Below are 20,474 nucleotides of genomic sequence, written 5' to 3'. Positions count from 1 at the left end.
TATTATTTTTAGGAATTTATTCATCTCTTTCATTTTTATCATGACTGGGTCTGAGTCTGGGACTTGCTGTCCTCTGGCCTGCTTGTGCTGTTCCCGATGGGGGGGTATTGGGTGGGGCCTCTGCCAGGGGGTTTGGGGAAGCTCAGGCTCCTGGGGCCCGGATCCAGCTCACAACCCTGGCTGTTGCCCCTGGTTCCCGGAGGGCCTCTGCCCTATGCTTATGGGGCCTCTGTCCTATGCTTATGGGGGCTCTGCCCTATGCTTATGGGGGCTCTGCCCTATGCTTATGGGGCCTCTGCCTTATGCTTATGGGGGCTCTGTCCTATGCTTATGGGGGCTCTGCCCTATGCTTATGGGGGCTCTGCCCTATGCTTATGGGGGCTCTGTCCTATGCTTATGGGGGGCTCTGCCCTATGCTTATGGGGGCTCTGCCCTATGCTTATGGGGCCTCTGTCCTATGCTTATGGGGCCTCTGTCCTATGCTTATGGGGGCTCTGCCCTATGCTTATGGGGCCTCTGTCCTATGCTTATGGGGCCTCTGTCCTATGCTTATGGGGCCTCTGTCCTATGCTTATGGGGGCTCTGCCCTATGCTTATGGGGGCTCTGCCCTATGCTTATGGGGGCTCTGCCCTATGCTTATGGGGCCTCTGTCCTATGCTTATGGGGCCTCTGTCCTATGCTTATGGGGGCTCTGCCCTATGCTTATGGGGCCTCTGTCCTATGCTTATGGGGCCTCTGTCCTATGCTTATGGGGCCTCTGTCCTATGCTTATGGGGGCTCTGCCCTATGCTTATGGGGCCTCTGCCCTATGCTTATGGGGCCTCTGCCTTATGCTTATGGGGGCCTCTGTCCTATGCTTATGGGGCCTCTGCCCTATGCTTATGGGGCCTCTGCCCTATAATTATGGGGCCTCTGTCCTATGCTTATGGGGCCTCTGCCTTATGCTTATGGGGGGCTCTGCCCTATGCTTATGGGGCCTCTGTCCTATGCTTATGGGGCCTCTGCCCTATGCTTATGGGGCCTCTGCCCTATGCTTATGGGGCCTCTGCCCTATAATTATGGGGCCTCTGTCCTATGCTTATGGGGCCTCTGCCTTATGCTTATGGGGGGCTCTGCCCTATGCTTATGGGGCCTCTGTCCTATGCTTATGGGGCCTCTGCCCTATGCTTATGGGGCCTCTGTCCTATGCTTATGGGGCCTCTGCCCTATGCTTATGGGGCCTCTGCCCTATGCTTATGGGGCCTCTGCCCTATAATTATGGGGCCTCTGTCCTATGCTTATGGGGCCTCTGCCTTATGCTTATGGGGGGCTCTGCCCTATGCTTATGGGGCCTCTGTCCTATGCTTATGGGGCCTCTGCCCTATGCTTATGGGGCCTCTGTCCTATGCTTATGGGGCCTCTGCCCTATGCTTATGGGGCCTCTGCCCTATAATTATGGGGCCTCTGTCCTATGCTTATGGGGCCTCTGCCTTATGCTTATGGGGGGCTCTGCCCTATGCTTATGGGGCCTCTGTCCTATGCTTATGGGGCCTCTGCCCTATGCTTATGGGGCCTCTGTCCTATGCTTATGGGGCCTCTGCCCTATGCTTATGGGGCCTCTGCCCTATGCTTATGGGGGCTCTGTCCTATGCTTATGGGGCCTCTGCCCTATGCTTATGGGGCCTCTGCCTTATGCTTATGGGGGGCTCTGCCCTATGCTTATGGGGCCTCTGCCCTATGCTTATGGGGCCTCTGTCCTATGCTTATGGGGCCTCTGTCCTATGCTTATGGGGCCTCTGCCTTATGCTTATGGGGCCTCTGTCCTATGCTTATGGGGCCTCTGCCCTATGCTTATGGGGGCTCTGTCCTATGCTTATGGGGGCTCTGCCTTATGCTTATGGGGGGCTCTGCCCTATGCTTATGGGGCCTCTGCCTTATGCTTATGGGGCCTCTGTCCTATGCTTATGGGGCCTCTGTCCTATGCTTATGGGGCCTCTGTCCTATGCTTATGGGGCCTCTGTCCTATGCTTATGGGGCCTCTGCCCTATGCTTATGGGGCCTCTGCCTTATGCTTATGGGGCCTCTGTCCTATGCTTATGGGGCCTCTGTCCTATGCTTATGGGGCCTCTGTCCTATGCTTATGGGGCCTCTGCCCTATGCTTATGGGGCCTCTGCCTTATGCTTATGGGGCCTCTGTCCTATGCTTATGGGGCCTCTGTCCTATGCTTATGGGGCCTCTGCCCTATGCTTATGGGGGGCTCTGCCCTATGCTTATGGGGCCTCTGCCCTATGCTTATGGGGGCTCTGTCCTATGCTTATGGGGGCTCTGTCCTATGCTTATGGGGCTATGTCCTATGCTTATGGGGCCTCTGCCTTATGCTTATGGGGCCTCTGCCCTATGCTTATGGGGGCCTCTGCCCTATGCTTATGGGGGGCTCTGCCCTATGCTTATGGGGCCTCTGTCCTATGCTTATGGGGCCTCTGCCCTATGCTTATGGGGCCTCTGCCCTATGCTTATGGGGCTCTGCCCTATGCTTATGGGGCCTCTGCCCTATGCTTATGGGGCCTCTGTCCTATGCTTATGGGGCCTCTGCCCTATGCTTATGGGGCTCTGCCCTATGCTTATGGGGGCTCTGCCTTATGCTTATGGGTCCTCTGCCCTATGCTTATGGGGGCTCTGTCCTATGCTTATGGGGCCTCTGCCCTATGCTTATGGGGCTCTGCCCTATGCTTATGGGGCCTCTGTCCTATGCTTATGGGGCCTCTGTCCTATGCTTATGGGGCTCTGTCCTATGCTTATGGGGCCTCTGCCCTATGCTTATGGGGCTCTGTCCTATGCTTATGGGGCTCTGCCCTATGCTTATGGGGCCTCTGCCCTATGCTTATGGGGCCTCTGCCCTATGCTTATGGGGCTCTGCCCTATGCTTATGGGGCCTCTGCCCTATGCTTATGGGGCCTCTGTCCTATGCTTATGGGGCTCTGTCCTATGCTTATGGGGCTCTGTCCGGGGGCTTCCTCTGGGTGGATGCGTGGTTTCCCTGCGGTGGGCTTCCTGGGTTCTGTGGGGGCTGCTGGTGGCCTGGGTCATGTGACCCTCTCTGCCTGCTTCTGCTGGGGGGGGGGCTGTGGATTGTGGCCCTTTACACTTATAACTAAGCAGGGTAGGTCCTGTGCCATGTTCAGTAGCCCAGTAGCATGCTCGATAAGCAGCTGATCAGCTGTTATCCTGTGGACGCAGCAGATTCAGCTTCATGTTCCGAACAGGAAACACCTCAGTGTCGTAATGATGTCACAGTGATGTCACATGTTCTCTCATGTTTCAGGTTCAGCTGTCCAGGTGTCTGCTGGCAAGACACAGAGTCACAAGGACGGACCGTCTGTCCTCAGAGGACAGCAACACATACAGGTGGACACACTCCACATCTCCTCTTCTTCATCTCCTCTTCTTCATCTCCTCTTCTTCATCTTCTCCTCCACATCTCCTCTTCTTCATCTCCTCTTCTTCATCCCCCCTTCTTCATCTCCCCTTCTTCATCTCCTCTTCTTCATCTCCTCTTCTTCATCTCCTCTTCTTCATCTCCTCTTCTTCATCTCCTCTTCTTCATCTCCTCTTCTTCATCTCCCCTTCTTCATCTCCCCTTCTTCATCTCCCCTTCTTCATCTCCTCGTCTTCATCTCCTCTTCTTCATCTCCTCTTCTTCATCTCCTCTTCTTCATCTCCTCTTCTTCATCTCCTCTTCTTCATCTCCCCTTCTTCATCTCCCCTTCTTCATCTCCTCTTCTCCATCTCCTCTTCTTCATCTCCTCTTCTTCATCTCCCCTTCTTCATCTCCTCTTCTTCATCTCCTCTTCTTCATCTCCTTTTCTTCATCTCCTCTTCTTCATCTCCTCTTCTTCATCTCCCCTTCTTCATCTCCCCTTCTTCATCTCCTCTTCTTCATCTCCTCTTCCACATCTCCTCTTCTTCATCTCCTCTTCTTCATCTCCCCTTCTTCATCTCCTCTTCTTCATCTCCCCTTCTTCATCTCCTCTTCTTCATCTCCTCTTCCACATCTCCTCTTCTTCATCTCCTTTTCTTCATCTCCTCTTCTTCATCTCCTCTTCTTAATCTCCTCTTCTTCATCTCCCCTTCTTCATCTCCTCTTCTTCATCTCCTTTTCTTCATCTCCCCTTCTTCATCTCCTCTTCTTCATCTCCTCTTCTTCATCTCCTCTTCTTCATCTCCCCTTCTTCATCTCCTCTTCTTCATCTCCTTTTCTTCATCTCCCCTTCTTCATCTCCTCTTCTTCATCTCCCCTTCTTCATCTCCTCTTCTTCATCTCCTTTTCTTCATCTCCCCTTCTTCATCTCCCCTTCTTCATCTCCTTTTCTTCATCTCCTCTTCTTCATCTCCCCTTCTTCATCTCCTCTTCTTCATCTCCTCTTCGTCATCTCCTCTTCTTCATCTCCCCTTCTTCATCTCCTCTTCCACATCTCCTCTTCTTCATCTCCTCTTCTTCATTTCCTCTTCTTCATCTCCCCTTCTTCATCTCCTCTTCTTCATCTCCTCTTCTTAATCTCCTCTTCTTCATCTCCCCTTCTTCATCTCCTCTTCTTCATCTCCTCTTCGTCATCTCCTCTTCTTCATCTCCCCTTCTTCATCTCCTCTTCCACATCTCCTCTTCTTCATCTCCTCTTCTTCATCTCCTTTTCTTCATCTCCTCTTCTTCATCTCCTCTTCTTCATCTCCTCTTCTTCATCTCCCCTTCTTCATCTCCTCTTCTTCATTTCCTCTTCTTCATCTCCTTTTCTTCATCTCCTCTTCTTCATCTCCTCTTCTTAATCTCCTCTTCTTCATCTCCCCTTCTTCATCTCCTCTTCTTCATCTCCTCTTCGTCATCTCCTCTTCTTCATCTCCCCTTCTTCATCTCCTCTTCTTCATCTCCTCTTCCACATCTCCTCTTCTTCATCTCCCCTTCTTCATCTCCCCTTCTTCATCTCCTCTTCTTCATCTCCCCTTCTTCATCTCCCCTTCTTCATCTCCTCTTCTTCATCTCCTCTTCCACATCTCCTCTTCTTCATCTCCTCTTCTTCATCTCCTCTTCCACATCTCCTCTTCTTCATCTCCTCTTCTTCATCTCCCCTTCTTCATCTCCTCTTCTTCATCTCCCCTTCTTCATCTCCCCTTCTTCATCTCCTCTTCTTCATCTCCTCTTCTCCATCTCCTCTTCTTCATCTCCTCTTCTTCATCTCCTCTTCTCCATCTCCTCTTCTTCATCTCCTCTTCTTCATCTCCTCTTCTTCATCTCCCCTTCTTCATCTCCCCTTCTTCATCTCCCCTTCTTCATCTCCTCTTCTTCATCTCCTCTTCTTCATCTCCTCTTCTTCATCTCCCCTTCTTCATCTCCTCTTCTTCATCTCCCCTTCTTCATCTCCCCTTCTTCATCTCCCCTTCTTCATCTCCTCTTCTTCATCTCCTCTTCTCCATCTCCTCTTCTTCATCTCCTCTTCTTCATCTCCTCTTCTTCATCTCCTCTTCTTCATCTCCTCTTCTTCATCTCCCCTTCTTCATCTCCCCTTCTTCATCTCCTCTTCTTCATCTCCACTTCTTCATCTCCCCTTCTTCATCTCCTCTTCTTCATCTCCTCTTCTTCATCTCCCCTTCTTCATCTCCTCTTCTTCATCTCCTCTTCTCCATCTCCTCTTCTTCATCTCCTCTTCTTCATCTCCTCTTCTTCATCTCCTCTTCTTCATCTCCCCTTCTTCATCTCCCCTTCTTCATTCCTCTTCTTCATCTCCTTTTCCACATCTCCTCTTCTTCATCTCCTCTTCTACATCTTCTCCTCCACATCTCCTCTTCTTCATCTCCTCTTCCACATCTCTCCGTCTCTCTTTCAGGTTTCGTTCTTCCTTCAGCTGGAGGCAGCAGGTGGATGATGGCGATGATGTCATTGATGATGTCAGCAGACTTCCTGACTCTGTCGGTTTGTATCAGTGGATGTTCTTGGTGCTTTACAGTTTAATCAAGTCCCTTTGACTCTTAGTGTTTCTTACTGTCCATACAGAAGTGATTTTTAACCACAGTGAGAGCAGCCGGTGGTAACAACATGATAAAGGGCAACAGCAGTGAACGACAACATTTACTTTGACGACCACGCAGAAACACAATGTCCTCACGTGTTAACTCCAGGATATTTTACACCCCCCCCCCCCTCTGAGTGGAACCTCACTGAGGAACCTGCCACGTCAGCATTTAAAGACCAGTTATATTTCTTAAAAACACGGCAAGGATGTGATTTATTGAGCCTTCAGTCTAAGATCTCAGGCGTCTGATGACACATCGTCCTCAGGAGTTTGATGGTTGTGACACAAAGTTAAAAAATGATTGAAGCTGTTTGCAGCATGAAAATGTGAAAAGTTTCTGATCTTGCACAATTTTCTAATCATAATAACAAATTCTTCAAAATTCATATGAGAATCCAAGGTGAGACGGAGATATTTGACTTCTGACACGTCTGATATGTTCCCCAATGATCCTCCTTCAAACATCAGACCCTGAAGATTTACAACGTTAAGTCCGACACATGAACCTGTGTCACCTGAAAACCTTCAGCTGGACATGAATGGGCCGAATGTGTTGGTGTTTTAAAGAATCTGGTGACAGAATATCACCTGAAGGAGATGTCAGTTCACCTGTCAGCCAAACACAGCTGTGGCTCAGCCTCCTTCTGTCCCACAGGGGTCCATCAACCGAGCAGTGGCATCATCGATGAACTGATGAAGAAAAAGTGTGAAAAACACCACGAAGCTTTGAAACAGCTGGAGAAAGACCTGGTTCACCTGTCCCAGGTAAGTGTCCCCAAACCTAGGTAACGTACCGCTGTGGTCGCACACAGAGTCTGTTTGTACTGACTGCAAGCTGATGTCGTTGTGTCAGGTGTGTGAGACCCAGGTGAGGACCATCAGTCAGCAGCTGCTGTCCTCTTTGCAGGACGTGGACCTCAGATTGGACACCCTGAAGGACAGAATGGACCAGCTGAAACACACAAGGCTGCAGGTTCACATGAACACACATGTAGGAGGAGGAAGCTGCCTTTCAGCGGTTTACCAACCAGCTGCCTTTCAGCGGTTTACCAACCAGCTGCCTTTCAGCGGTTTGCCAACCAGCTGCCTTTCAGCGGTTTACCTACCAGCTGCCTTTCAGCGGTTTACCAACCAGCTGCCTTTCAGCGGTTTACCTACCAGCTGCCTTTCAGCGGTTTACCAACCAGCTGCCTTTCAGCGGTTTACCTACCAGCTGCCTTTCAGCGGTTTACCAACCAGCTGCCTTTCAGCGGTTTACCTACCAGCTGCCTTTCAGCGGTTTACCAACCAGCTGCCTTTCAGCGGTTTACCAACCAGCTGCCTTTCAGCGGTTTACCTACCAGCTGCCTTTCAGCAGTTTACCAACCAGCTGCCTTTCAGCGGTTTACCTACCAGCTGCCTTTCAGCGGTTTACCTACCAGCTGCCTTTCAGCGGTTTACCTACCAGCTGCCTTTCAGCGGTTTACCAACCAGCTGCCTTTCAGCGGTTTACCAACCAGCTGCCTTTCAGCGGTTTACCTACCAGCTGCCTTTCAGCGGTTTACCAACCAGCTGCCTTTCAGCGGTTTACCAACCAGCTGCCTTTCAGCGGTTTACCTACCAGCTGCCTTTCAGCAGTTTACCTACCAGCTGCCTTTCAGCGGTTTACCAACCAGCTGCCTTTCAGCGGTTTACCTACCAGCTGCCTTTCAGCGGTTTACCAACCAGCTGCCTTTCAGCAGTTTACCTACCAGCTGCCTTTCAGCGGTTTACCTACCAGCTGCCTTTCAGCAGTTTACCAACCAGCTGCCTTTCAGCGGTTTACCTACCAGCTGCCTTTCAGCAGTTTACCTACCAGCTGCCTTTCAGCAGTTTACCTACCAGCTGCCTTTCAGCAGTTTACCTACCAGCTGCCTTTCAGCAGTTTACCTACCAGCTGCCTTTCAGCGGTTTACCAACCAGCTGCCTTTCAGCAGTTTACCTACCAGCTGCCTTTCAGCAGTTTACCAACCAGCTGCCTTTCAGCAGTTTACCTACCAGCTGCCTTTCAGCAGTTTACCTACCAGCTGCCTTTCAGCGGTTTACCTACCAGCTGCCTTTCAGCAGTTTACCTACCAGCTGCCTTTCAGCAGTTTACCTACCAGCTGCCTTTCAGCGGTTTACCAACCAGCTGCCTTTCAGCGGTTTACCTACCAGCTGCCTTTCAGCGGTTTACCAACCAGCTGCCTTTCAGCGGTTTACCTACCAGCTGCCTTTCAGCGGTTTACCAACCAGCTGCCTTTCAGGTGGCAGAAGCCTCAAAAAACTCAACTTAACAGGTCACATGACCCCCAGAGGTCACATGACCCCCAGAGGTCACATCAATACAGTCAAATGAACCCCAGATCCTTACACGATTCCCTAACATCAAAGGGTTGTTGTCTATGTTTATGTCTCCCACACCTGAGGGGGTCTTGCCTAAGGACCCCTACTGGAGGTAATACCTTTCATGCAGGGGATTTGAACCCAGGGATTTGAACCCAGGGATTTGAACCCAGGTCTCCCACATGGAACGTGGCAATAATACCACTACGCTATCCAGGCCCCCTTTTAGTGTCTTTTAGTATTGTTCCACGATGGTGGAATGACCTACCAAGTGCTATCTTTAAGAAGCTCTGGAAGACCCAGCCCTTCAGAGAGTATCTCCTATCCTAGAACTTACCCTGTACCCTAGAAGCCTCCCCTACCCCCTCTACTGCACTTTCTCTATCTGTACTTCCCTCTATGTCTCTATCTCTGCTCTGTCCCCCCTGACAGAGTCTGACTGGTGGCTTCCTTCTACGTAGCTTGTTGTTAGCTTGGATGTTAGCTGAATGTTATATCCTCGTTTGTAAGTGGCTTTGGATAAAAGCGTCTGATAAATGCATAAACAGAAACACGTATCCCCAGGGTCACATGATACCCAAAGTCAGACTTCAAACTGACCTGAGATCAGTTAGTCAAATAAATCAGTTTATAGGAAAATAATGTTTATATTATAGGATCAGAATGATCAAAGCAACAATAATGAACCGCCACCTGCACGGCTCCTTTTTTAATTCCTGGTTAGTTCTCAGGTGTGTTCTGGCTGAACATGTGATGGACTGTGTGTGTGTGTGTGATCATATGTGTGTGTGTGATCATATGTGTGTGTGATCATATGTGTGTGTGATCATGTGTGTGTGTGTGATCATGTGTGTGTGTGTGATCATATGTGTGTGTGTGATCATGTGTGTGTGTGATCATATGTGTGTGAGTGTGTGATCATATGTGTGTGTGATCATGTGTGTGTGTGTGATCATGTGTGTGTGTGTGATCATGTGTGTGTGTGTGATCATGTGTGTGTGTGATCATGTGTGTGTGTGTGATCATGTGTGTGTGTGTGATCATGTGTGTGTGTGTGTGTGTGTGTCAGGAGGGGTTTGCTCTTTGGAAGGAGGTGGAGGAGGAGCTGAAGCTGAAGAAGATCGGAATCTTTGAGCTGGACCTCAAACTGAACGAATGTGAGAGGCGACGAAGCAACAAGGTCAGTCTGACATTCAGGTTCAAGTGTAGTCTTCTGGCTTTGTGTTAAAACTGCTCAGGTAAAGGTGTGGTACAGGTGAGTTACAGGCTGAGGTACAGGTGAGTTACAGGTGAGTTACAGGTGAGTTACAGGCTGAGGTACAGGCTGAGGTACAGGTGAGGTACAGGTGAGTTACAGGTGAGTTACAGGTGAGGTACAGGCTGAGGTACAGGTGTTACAGGTAAAGTACAGGTGTTACAGGTAAAGTACAGGAGTTACAGGTAAAGTACAGGAGTTACAGGTAAAGTACAGGAGTTACAGGTAAAAGAACAAATAGCTTCACTGGCTTGGTTGGTAGACTTTCAAAAGAAATAGCAATCGGCTCTATAGTTTAGTCCCAAGTTGACAAGCTTTTCCACCACTATGAGGGGACAGGAGGCTCTTGGATGAATGCAGAACATTTAAGGACTTTGCTGTGTTGGGGCTTAAATCACACAGATACTGACACTCTGTCAGTAACCGTTCTCAAGCTTCTCAGGCTGAGGTTCAGGTGAGTTACAGGTGAGTTACAGGTGAGTTACAGGCTGAGGTACAGGCTGAGGTACAGGTGAGTTACAGGTGAGTTACAGGCTGAGGTACAGGTGAGTTACAGGTGAGTTACAGGCTGAGTTACAGGTGAGTTACAGGCTGAGTTACAGGCTGAGGTACAGGTGAGGTACAGGTGAGTTACAGGCTGAGGTACAGGTGAGGTACAGGTGAGGTACAGGTGAGGTACAGGTGAGTTACAGGTGAGGTACAGGTGAGTTACAGGCTGAGGTACAGGTGAGGTACAGGTGAGGTACAGGCTGAGGTACAGGCTGAGGTACAGGTGAGGTACAGGCTGAGGTACAGGTGAGTTACAGGTGAGTTACAGGTGAGGTACAGGTGAGTTACAGGCTGAGGTACAGGTGAGGTACAGGTGAGTTACAGGCTGAGGTACAGGTGAGGTACAGGTGAGTTACAGGCTGAGGTACAGGTGAGTTACAGGTGAGTTACAGGCTGAGGTACAGGTGAGGTACAGGTGAGTTACAGGCTGAGGTACAGGTGAGGTACAGGTGAGTTACAGGTGAGGTACAGGTGAGTTACAGGTGAGTTACAGGCTGAGGTACAGGTGAGGTACAGGTGAGTTACAGGCTGAGGTACAGGTGAGGTACAGGTGAGTTACAGGTGAGGTACAGGTGAGGTACAGGCTGAGGTACAGGTGAGGTACAGGTGAGTTACAGGCTGAGGTACAGGTGAGTTACAGGTGAGTTACAGGTGAGTTACAGGTGAGTTACAGGCTGAGGTACAGGTGAGTTACAGGCTGAGGTACAGGTGAGGTACAGGTGAGTTACAGGTGAGGTACAGGTGAGTTACAGGCTGAGGTACAGGCTGAGGTACAGGTGAGTTACAGGTGAGTTACAGGCTGAGGTACAGGTGAGTTACAGGTGAGTTACAGGCTGAGTTACAGGCTGAGGTACAGGCTGAGGTACAGGTGAGTTACAGGGTGAGGTACAGGTGAGGTACAGGTGAGGTACAGGCTGAGGTACAGGTGAGGTACAGGTCAGGTACAGGTGAGTTACAGGTGAGTTACAGGTGAGTTACAGGTGAGTTACAGGCTGAGGTACAGGTGAGTTACAGGTGAGTTACAGGTGAGTTACAGGCTGAGTTACAGGTGAGTTACAGGCTGAGTTACAGGTGAGGTACAGGTGAGGTACAGGTGAGTTACAGGTGAGTTACAGGCTGAGGTACAGGTGAGTTACAGGTGAGTTACAGGCTGAGGTACAGGTGAGTTACAGGTGAGTTACAGGCTGAGGTACAGGTGAGTTACAGGTGAGTTACAGGTGAGTTACAGGTGAGGTACAGGCTGAGGTACAGGTGAGGTACAGGTGAGGTACAGGTGAGTTACAGGTGAGTTACAGGTGAGTTACAGGTGAGGTACAGGTGAGTTACAGGTGAGGTACAGGTGAGTTACAGGCTGAGGTACAGGTGAGGTACAGGTGAGTTACAGGCTGAGGTACAGGTGAGGTACAGGTGAGTTACAGGCTGAGGTACAGGTGAGGTACAGGTGAGTTACAGGTGAGTTACAGGTGAGGTACAGGTGAGGTACAGGTGAGTTACAGGTGAGGTACAGGTGAGTTACAGGCTGAGTTACAGGTGAGGTACAGGTGAGTTACAGGTGAGTTACAGGTGAGTTACAGGTGAGTTACAGGTGAGTTACAGGTGAGGTACAGGTGAGTTACAGGTGAGGTACAGGTGAGTTACAGGCTGAGGTACAGGCTGAGGTACAGGTGAGGTACAGGTGAGTTACAGGTGAGTTACAGGTGAGTTACAGGCTGAGGTACAGGTGAGTTACAGGTGAGGTACAGGTGAGTTACAGGTGAGGTACAGGTGAGGTACAGGTGAGGTACAGGTGAGTTACAGGTGAGGTACAGGTGAGGTACAGGTGAGTTACAGGTGAGGTACAGGTGAGTTACAGGCTGAGTTACAGGCTGAGGTACAGGTGAGGTACAGGTGAGTTACAGGTGAGTTACAGGCTGAGGTACAGGTGAGTTACAGGTGAGGTACAGGTGAGGTACAGGTGAGTTACAGGTCAGGTACAGGTGAGGTACAGGTGAGTTACAGGTGAGGTACAGGTGAGTTACAGGCTGAGGTACAGGCTGAGGTACAGGTGAGTTACAGGTGAGTTACAGGTGAGTTACAGGTGAGGTACAGGTGAGTTACAGGCTGAGTTACAGGCTGAGGTACAGGTGAGGTACAGGTGAGTTACAGGTGAGTTACAGGCTGAGGTACAGGTGAGTTACAGGTGAGGTACAGGTGAGGTACAGGTGAGGTACAGGTGAGTTACAGGTGAGGTACAGGTGAGGTACAGGTGAGTTACAGGTGAGTTACAGGTGAGTTACAGGCTGAGTTACAGGCTGAGTTACAGGTGAGTTACAGGTGAGGTACAGGTGAGGTACAGGTGAGGTACAGGCTGAGTTACAGGTGAGTTACAGGTGAGGTACAGGTGAGGTACAGGTGAGGTACAGGTGAGGTACAGGTGAGTTACAGGCTGAGGTACAGGCTGAGGTACAGGTGAGTTACAGGTGAGTTACAGGTGAGTTACAGGTGAGGTACAGGTGAGTTACAGGCTGAGTTACAGGCTGAGGTACAGGTGAGGTACAGGTGAGTTACAGGTGAGTTACAGGCTGAGGTACAGGTGAGTTACAGGTGAGGTACAGGTGAGGTACAGGTGAGGTACAGGTGAGTTACAGGTGAGTTACAGGTGAGGTACAGGTGAGTTACAGGTGAGTTACAGGTGAGTTACAGGCTGAGTTACAGGCTGAGTTACAGGTGAGTTACAGGTGAGGTACAGGTGAGGTACAGGTGAGGTACAGGTGAGGTACAGGTGAGGTACAGGTGAGAGGCAGTTTATCATGTATTCACAGTGCAACAGTTTGGCAGTTTGTGTGTTTTCTGTGTGCTGTAACAGATCAGAGCTGCCCTCAGGAAACACTGCCACCTGCTGGAGGACATCAGCTTCCTGCCTCCACCCGACATCCACAGGCTGATCCACACTGAGGCCACGGTAACTCCCTGCCACAGGTGACTCTCTTCATCTCCCCGCACCCATGCTAACACTTCTCTTTGTTTCTTTAGATGTTGAATCAAACTCTGCTAGCAAACCGTCGCAGCACTGCTCGCCTGCTGCTGCTCCTACAAGAAGAGAACCTGCAGAAGGAGTCAGTCCTCCATCAGCACTGGGAGGACAGTCTGAGCCGCTGGAAGATCAGTAGAGTGGACCAGGTCATAGATCAGTTCAGGTAGGAAACCACATGGTAGACAAGGAGGTGCAGAACAGTATGATAGACAGGATCAAATACAATCACATGATAGGCTGAGAACGTGTGACAGACACCCAGGTGATACAACCAAACAGGAAGAGAGTTAGGTGATGCACAGGACCAAACAAACAAAAACCATCTGATAAATAGAACCACACAGGAGTAGAACCAGATGATAGACAGGACCAAACAAACAAAAACCATCTGATAAATAGAACCACACAGGAGTAGAACCAGATGATAGACAGGACCAAACAAACAAAAACCATCTGATAAATAGAACCACACAGGAGTAGAACCAGATGATAGACAGGACCAAACAAACAAAAACCATCTGATAAATAGAACCACACAGGAGTAGAACCAGATGATAGACAGGACCAAACAAACAAAAACCATCTGATAAATAGAACCACACAGGAGTAGAACCAGATGATAGACAGGACCAAACAAACAAAAACCATCTGATAAATAGAACCACTCAGGAGTAGAACCAGATGATAGACAGGACCAAACAAACAAAAACCATCTGATAAATAGAACCACTCAGGAGTAGAACCAGATGATAGACAGGACCAAACAGGAAGAGAACCAGGAGATAGGTTCCGATAGCTGTCTGTACCAATGCTGCTCTGGAGTTTTTAGTGTTTCTGTTTCAGGAGTTTCTGCAGCAGCTATCAGGGTCAGCAGCTGGTCTCAGATCAAGAGATGAAACAAACTCAACAAGATTTGTTTGAGCGACGCTGTGACATCATCCAAAACATATGGTAACAGTGTTTGCATTGGTCGCATCAGTTTTATAGGCTCCACCCCATGTTCTGTCTCTCCAATCACATCCTGTGTCTGTGTTTCAGCTCTCTGGTCCCACCAACCTGCTCTTCCGCTCAAGTCTCTGATTGGTTCAGTCAGCTGACAGCAGCCAATCAACAAATGGGTACAAGTCATGCAACAGACGTGTGCTTGTGCTATGATAAACTGATCCGAGGTCAGCTGATGGTGACTGGGATCATTCTGTGTGTGTACAGACCGTCTTCATGCTGACGTCCTCCATCAGCTGCGTCGTGGTTATGAACAGAGATGGCAGGATCACCTGGTGGAGGCGGAGCGTTGGAAGGTAAAGCCCTGACCACAGATCAGTGTGGAGGACATTGCTCCTGTCATGTCAGGTGATGTCTGCTGCGTGTTCACCTGTCCTCCTGCAGGAGGTGCTCTCAGCTCTGCAGCTGTCAGGCGAACAGGTGAACGACATCGTCAGCTCTCAGCTCCTGCCTCTGATTGGACAACTACAGAATGGGGATGAAGAGCGATTGGCTGCTTTAGATGTCAGTCCCACCAGTCTGCCTCAGACTTTCTTTCCATAGACTGAATCTAAATGCCCATCTGCTCACCTGTCTGCTTACTGGTTGGTCTATCTGCAGGTGTGCAGGGACGCTGTGGCCCGCCACGCTCTCAGTGTCAGCAAGAGTGTGTTTGCTGTGATGCGAACGGCGGCTTTGCTTTGGGAAGCCCACAGCCGCAGGTTAGAGAAGAGAGAAGAAGGACTGCAGCGACAACTCGATGACCTCAGACTTTCACAACAACAACGTATACAGGTGAGCTACAGACAGGTGAGCTACAGACAGGTGAGCTACAGACAGGTGAGCTACAGACAGGTGAGCTACAGACAGGTGAGCTACAGACAGGTGAGCTACAGACAGGTGAGATATATACAGCTGAGATACAGACAGGTGAGCTACAGACAGGTGAGCTACAGACAGGTGAGCTACAGACAGGTGAGACATATACAGCTGAGCTACAGACAGGTGAGCTACAGACAGGTGAGCTACAGACAGGTGAGCTACAGACAGGTGAGACATATACAGCTGAGCTACAGACAGGTGAGCTACAGACAGGTGAGCTACAGACAGGTGAGATATATACAGCTGAGATACAGACAGGTGAGACATATACAGCTGAGATACAGACAGGTGAGACACAGACAGGTGAGCTACAGACAGGTGAGACATATACAGCTGAGATACAGACAGGTGAGCTACAGACAGGTGAGCTACAGACAGGTGAGCTACAGACAGGTGAGACATATACAGCTGAGCTACAGACAGGTGAGCTACAGACAGGTGAGCTACAGACAGGTGAGATATATACAGCTGAGATACAGACAGGTGAGACATATACAGCTGAGATACAGACAGGTGAGACACAGACAGGTGAGCTACAGACAGGTGAGATATATACAGCTGAGATACAGACAGGTGAGCTACAGACAGGTGAGCTACAGACAGGTGAGACATATACAGCTGAGATACAGACAGGTGAGACATATACAGGTGAGCTACAGACAGGTGAGACATATACAGCTGAGCTACAGACAGGTGAGCTACAGACAGGTGAGACATATACAGCTGAGATACAGACAGGTGAGACAAATACAGCTGAGCTACAGACAGGTGAGACATATACAGCTGAGATACAGACAGGTGAGACACAGACAGGTGAGCTACAGACAGGTGAGATATATACAGCTGAGATACAGACAGGTGAGCTACAGACAGGTGAGCTACAGACAGGTGAGACATATACAGCTGAGATACAGACAGGTGAGACATATACAGGTGAGCTACAGACAGGTGAGACATATACAGCTGAGATACAGACAGGTGAGACATATACAGGTGAGACACAGACAGGTGAGACATATACAGCTGAGATACAGACAGGTGAGACATATACAGGTGAGATACAGACAGGTGAGACATATACAGCTGAGATACAGACAGGTGAGACATATACAGCTGAGCTACAGACAGGTGAGACATATACAGGTGAGCTACAGACAGGTGAGACATATACAGCTGAGATACAGACAGGTGAGACATATACAGGTGAGATACAGACAGGTGAGACATATACAGCTGAGATACAGACAGGTGAGACATATACAGGTGAGCTACAGACAGGTGAGACACAGACAGGTGAGCTACAGACAGGTGATACATATACAGCTGAGATACAGACAGGTGAGATATATACAGCTGAGATACAGACAGGTGAGACACAGACAGGTGAGCTACAGACAGGTGAGCTACAGACAGGTGAGACATATACAGCTGAGATACAGACAGGTGAGACACAGACAGGTGAGCTACAGACAGGTGAGACATATACAGCTGAGATACAGACAGGTGAGACATATACAGCTGAGATACAGACAGGTGAGACATATACAGGGGAGCTACAGACAGGTGAGACATATACAGCTGAGATACAGACAGGTGAGACATATACAGCTGAGATACAGACAGGTGAGACATATACAGGTGAGCTACAGACAGGTGAGACACAGACAGGTGAGCTACAGACAGGTGAGACATATACAGCTGAGATACAGACAGGTGAGACACAGACAGGTGAGACATATACAGGTGAGCTACAGACAGGTGAGACATATACAGGTGAGCTACAGACAGGTGAGACATATACAGCTGAGATACAGACAGGTGAGACACAGAGAGGTGAGCTACAGACAGGTGAGACATATACAGCTGAGATACAGACAGGTGAGATACAGACAGGTGAGCTACAGACAGGTGAGACATATACAGCTGAGATACAGACAGGTGAGACATATACAGGTGAGATACAGACAGGTGAGACATATACAGCTGAGATGCAGACAGGTGAGACATATACAGGTGAGCTACAGACAGGTGAGACATATACAGCTGAGATACAGACAGGTGAGCTACAGACAGGTGAGACATATACAGGTGAGCTACAGACAGGTGAGACATATACAGCTGAGCTACAGACAGGTGAGCTACAGACAGGTGAGACATATACAGGTGAGCTACAGACAGGTGAGACATATACAGCTGAGCTACAGACAGGTGAGCTACAGACAGGTGAGACATATACAGCTGAGCTACAGACAGGTGAGACATATACAGGTGAGCTACAGACAGGTGAGACATATACAGCTGAGATACAGACAGGTGAGACACAGACAGGTGAGCTACAGACAGGTGAGACATATACAGCTGAGATACAGACAGGTGAGATACAGACAGGTGAGACATATACAGCTGAGATACAGACAGGTGAGACATATACAGCTGAGATACAGACAGGTGAGATACAGACAGGTGAGACATATACAGCTGAGACATATACAGCTGAGATACAGACAGGTGAGACATATACAGCTGAGATACAGACAGGTGAGCTACAGACAGGTGAGACAAATACAGTTGAGATACAGACAGGTGAGATACAGACAGGTGAGCTACAGACAGGTGAGACATATACAGCTGAGATACAGACAGGTGAGACATATACAGCTGAGATACAGACAGGTGAGACATATACAGGTGAGACATGTACAGCTGAGATACAGACAGGTGAGCTACAGACAGGTGAGACAAATACAGTTGAGATACAGACAGGTGAGATACAGACAGGTGAGCTACAGACAGGTGAGACATATACAGCTGAGATACAGACAGGTGAGACACAGACAGGTGAGCTACAGACAGGTGAGACATATACAGCTGAGATACAGACAGGTGAGATACAGACAGGTGAGACATATACAGCTGAGATACAGACAGGTGAGACATATACAGCTGAGATACAGACAGGTGAGATACAGACAGGTGAGACATATACAGCTGAGACATATACAGCTGAGATACAGACAGGTGAGACATATACAGCTGAGATACAGACAGGTGAGCTACAGACAGGTGAGACAAATACAGTTGAGATACAGACAGGTGAGATACAGACAGGTGAGCTACAGACAGGTGAGACATATACAGCTGAGATACAGACAGGTGAGACATATACAGCTGAGATACAGACAGGTGAGACATATACAGGTGAGACATGTACAGCTGAGATACAGACAGGTGAGCTACAGACAGGTGAGACAAATACAGTTGAGATACAGACAGGTGAGATACAGACAGGTGAGCTACAGACAGGTGAGACATATACAGCTGAGATACAGACAGGTGAGATACAGACAGGTGAGCTACAGATAGGTGAGACATATACAGCTGAGATACAGACAGGTGAGACATATACAGGTGAGCTACAGACAGGTGAGCTACAGACAGGTGAGCTACAGACAGTTGAGCTACAGACAGGTGAGACACAGACAGGTGAGCTACAGACAGGTGAGACACAGACAGGTGAGCTACAGACAGGCGAGACACAGACAGGTGAGACACAGACAGGTGAGACATATACAGCTGAGCTACAGACAGGTGAGACATATACAGGTGAGCTACAGACAGGTGAGACATATACAGCTGAGATACAGACAGGTGAGACATATACAGGTGAGCTACAGACAGGTGAGACACAGACAGGTGAGCTACAGGCAGGTGAGACATATACAGCTGAGATACAGACAGGTGAGACACAGACAGGTGAGACATATACAGGTGAGCTACAGACAGGTGAGACATATACAGGTGAGCTACAGACAGGTGAGACATATACAGCTGAGATACAGACAGGTGAGACATATACAGCTGAGATACAGACAGGTGAGACACAGACAGGTGAGCTACAGACAGGTGAGCTACAGACAGGTGAGATACAGACAGGTGAGACACAGACAGGTGAGCTACAGACAGGTGAGACACAGACAGGTGAGCTACAGACAGGTGAGCTACAGACAGGTGAGACACAGACAGGTGAGCTACCGACAGGTGAGCTACAGACAGGTGAGACACAGACAGGTGAGACACAGACAGGTGAGACACAGACAGGTGAGCTACAGACAGGTGAGACACAGACAGGTGAGCTACAGACAGGTGAGACACAGACAGGTGAGCTACAGACAGGTGAGCTACAGACAGGTGAGACACAGACAGGTGAGACACAGACAGGTGAGACACAGACAGGTGAGCTACAGACAGGTGAGACACAGACAGGTGAGCTACAGACAGGTGAGACACAGACAGGTGAGACACAGACAGGTGAGACACAGACAGGTGAGACACAGACAGGTGAGCTACAGACAGGTGAGACACAGACAGGTGAGACACAGACAGGTGAGCTACAGACAGGTGAGACACAGACAGGTGAGATACAGACAGGTGAGCTAGAGACAGGTTAGACACAGACAGGTGAGCTACAGACAGGTGAGCTACAGACAGGTGAGACACAGACAGGTGAGACACAGACAGGTGAGACACAGACAGGTGAGCTACAGACAGGTGAGACACAGACAGGTGAGACACAGACAGGTGAGCTACAGACAGGTGAGACACAGACAGGTGAGCTACAGACAGGTGAGACACAGACAGGTGAGCTACAGACAGGTGAGACATATACAGGTGAGCTACAGACAGGTGAGACATATACAGCTGAGATACAGACAGGTGAGCTACAGACAGGTGAGACATATACAGGTGAGCTACAGACAGGTGAGACATATACAGCTGAGCTACAGACAGGTGAGCTACAGACAGGTGAGACATATACAGGTGAGCTACAGACAGGTGAGACATATACAGCTGAGCTACAGACAGGTGAGCTACAGACAGGTGAGACATATACAGCTGAGCTACAGACAGGTGAGACATATACAGGTGAGCTACAGACAGGTGAGACATATACAGCTGAGATACAGACAGGTGAGACACAGACAGGTGAGCTACAGACAGGTGAGACATATACAGCTGAGATACAGACAGGTGAGATACAGACAGGTGAGACATATACAGCTGAGATACAGACAGGTGAGACATATACAGCTGAGATACAGACAGGTGAGATACAGACAGGTGAGACATATACAGCTGAGACATATACAGCTGAGATACAGACAGGTGAGACATATACAGCTGAGATACAGACAGGTGAGCTACAGACAGGTGAGACAAATACAGTTGAGATACAGACAGGTGAGATACAGACAGGTGAGCTACAGACAGGTGAGACATATACAGCTGAGATACAGACAGGTGAGACATATACAGCTGAGATACAGACAGGTGAGACATATACAGGTGAGACATATACAGCTGAGATACAGACAGGTGAGCTACAGACAGGTGAGACAAATACAGTTGAG

The sequence above is a fragment of the Leuresthes tenuis genome, unplaced genomic scaffold (assembly GCF_036924035.1).
Source record: "Leuresthes tenuis unplaced genomic scaffold, fLeuTen1.0.hap1 SCAF_6, whole genome shotgun sequence".
Classification (NCBI taxonomy): Eukaryota; Metazoa; Chordata; class Actinopteri; order Atheriniformes; family Atherinopsidae; genus Leuresthes; species Leuresthes tenuis.
Note: the sequence above shows the minus strand (reverse complement) of the source record.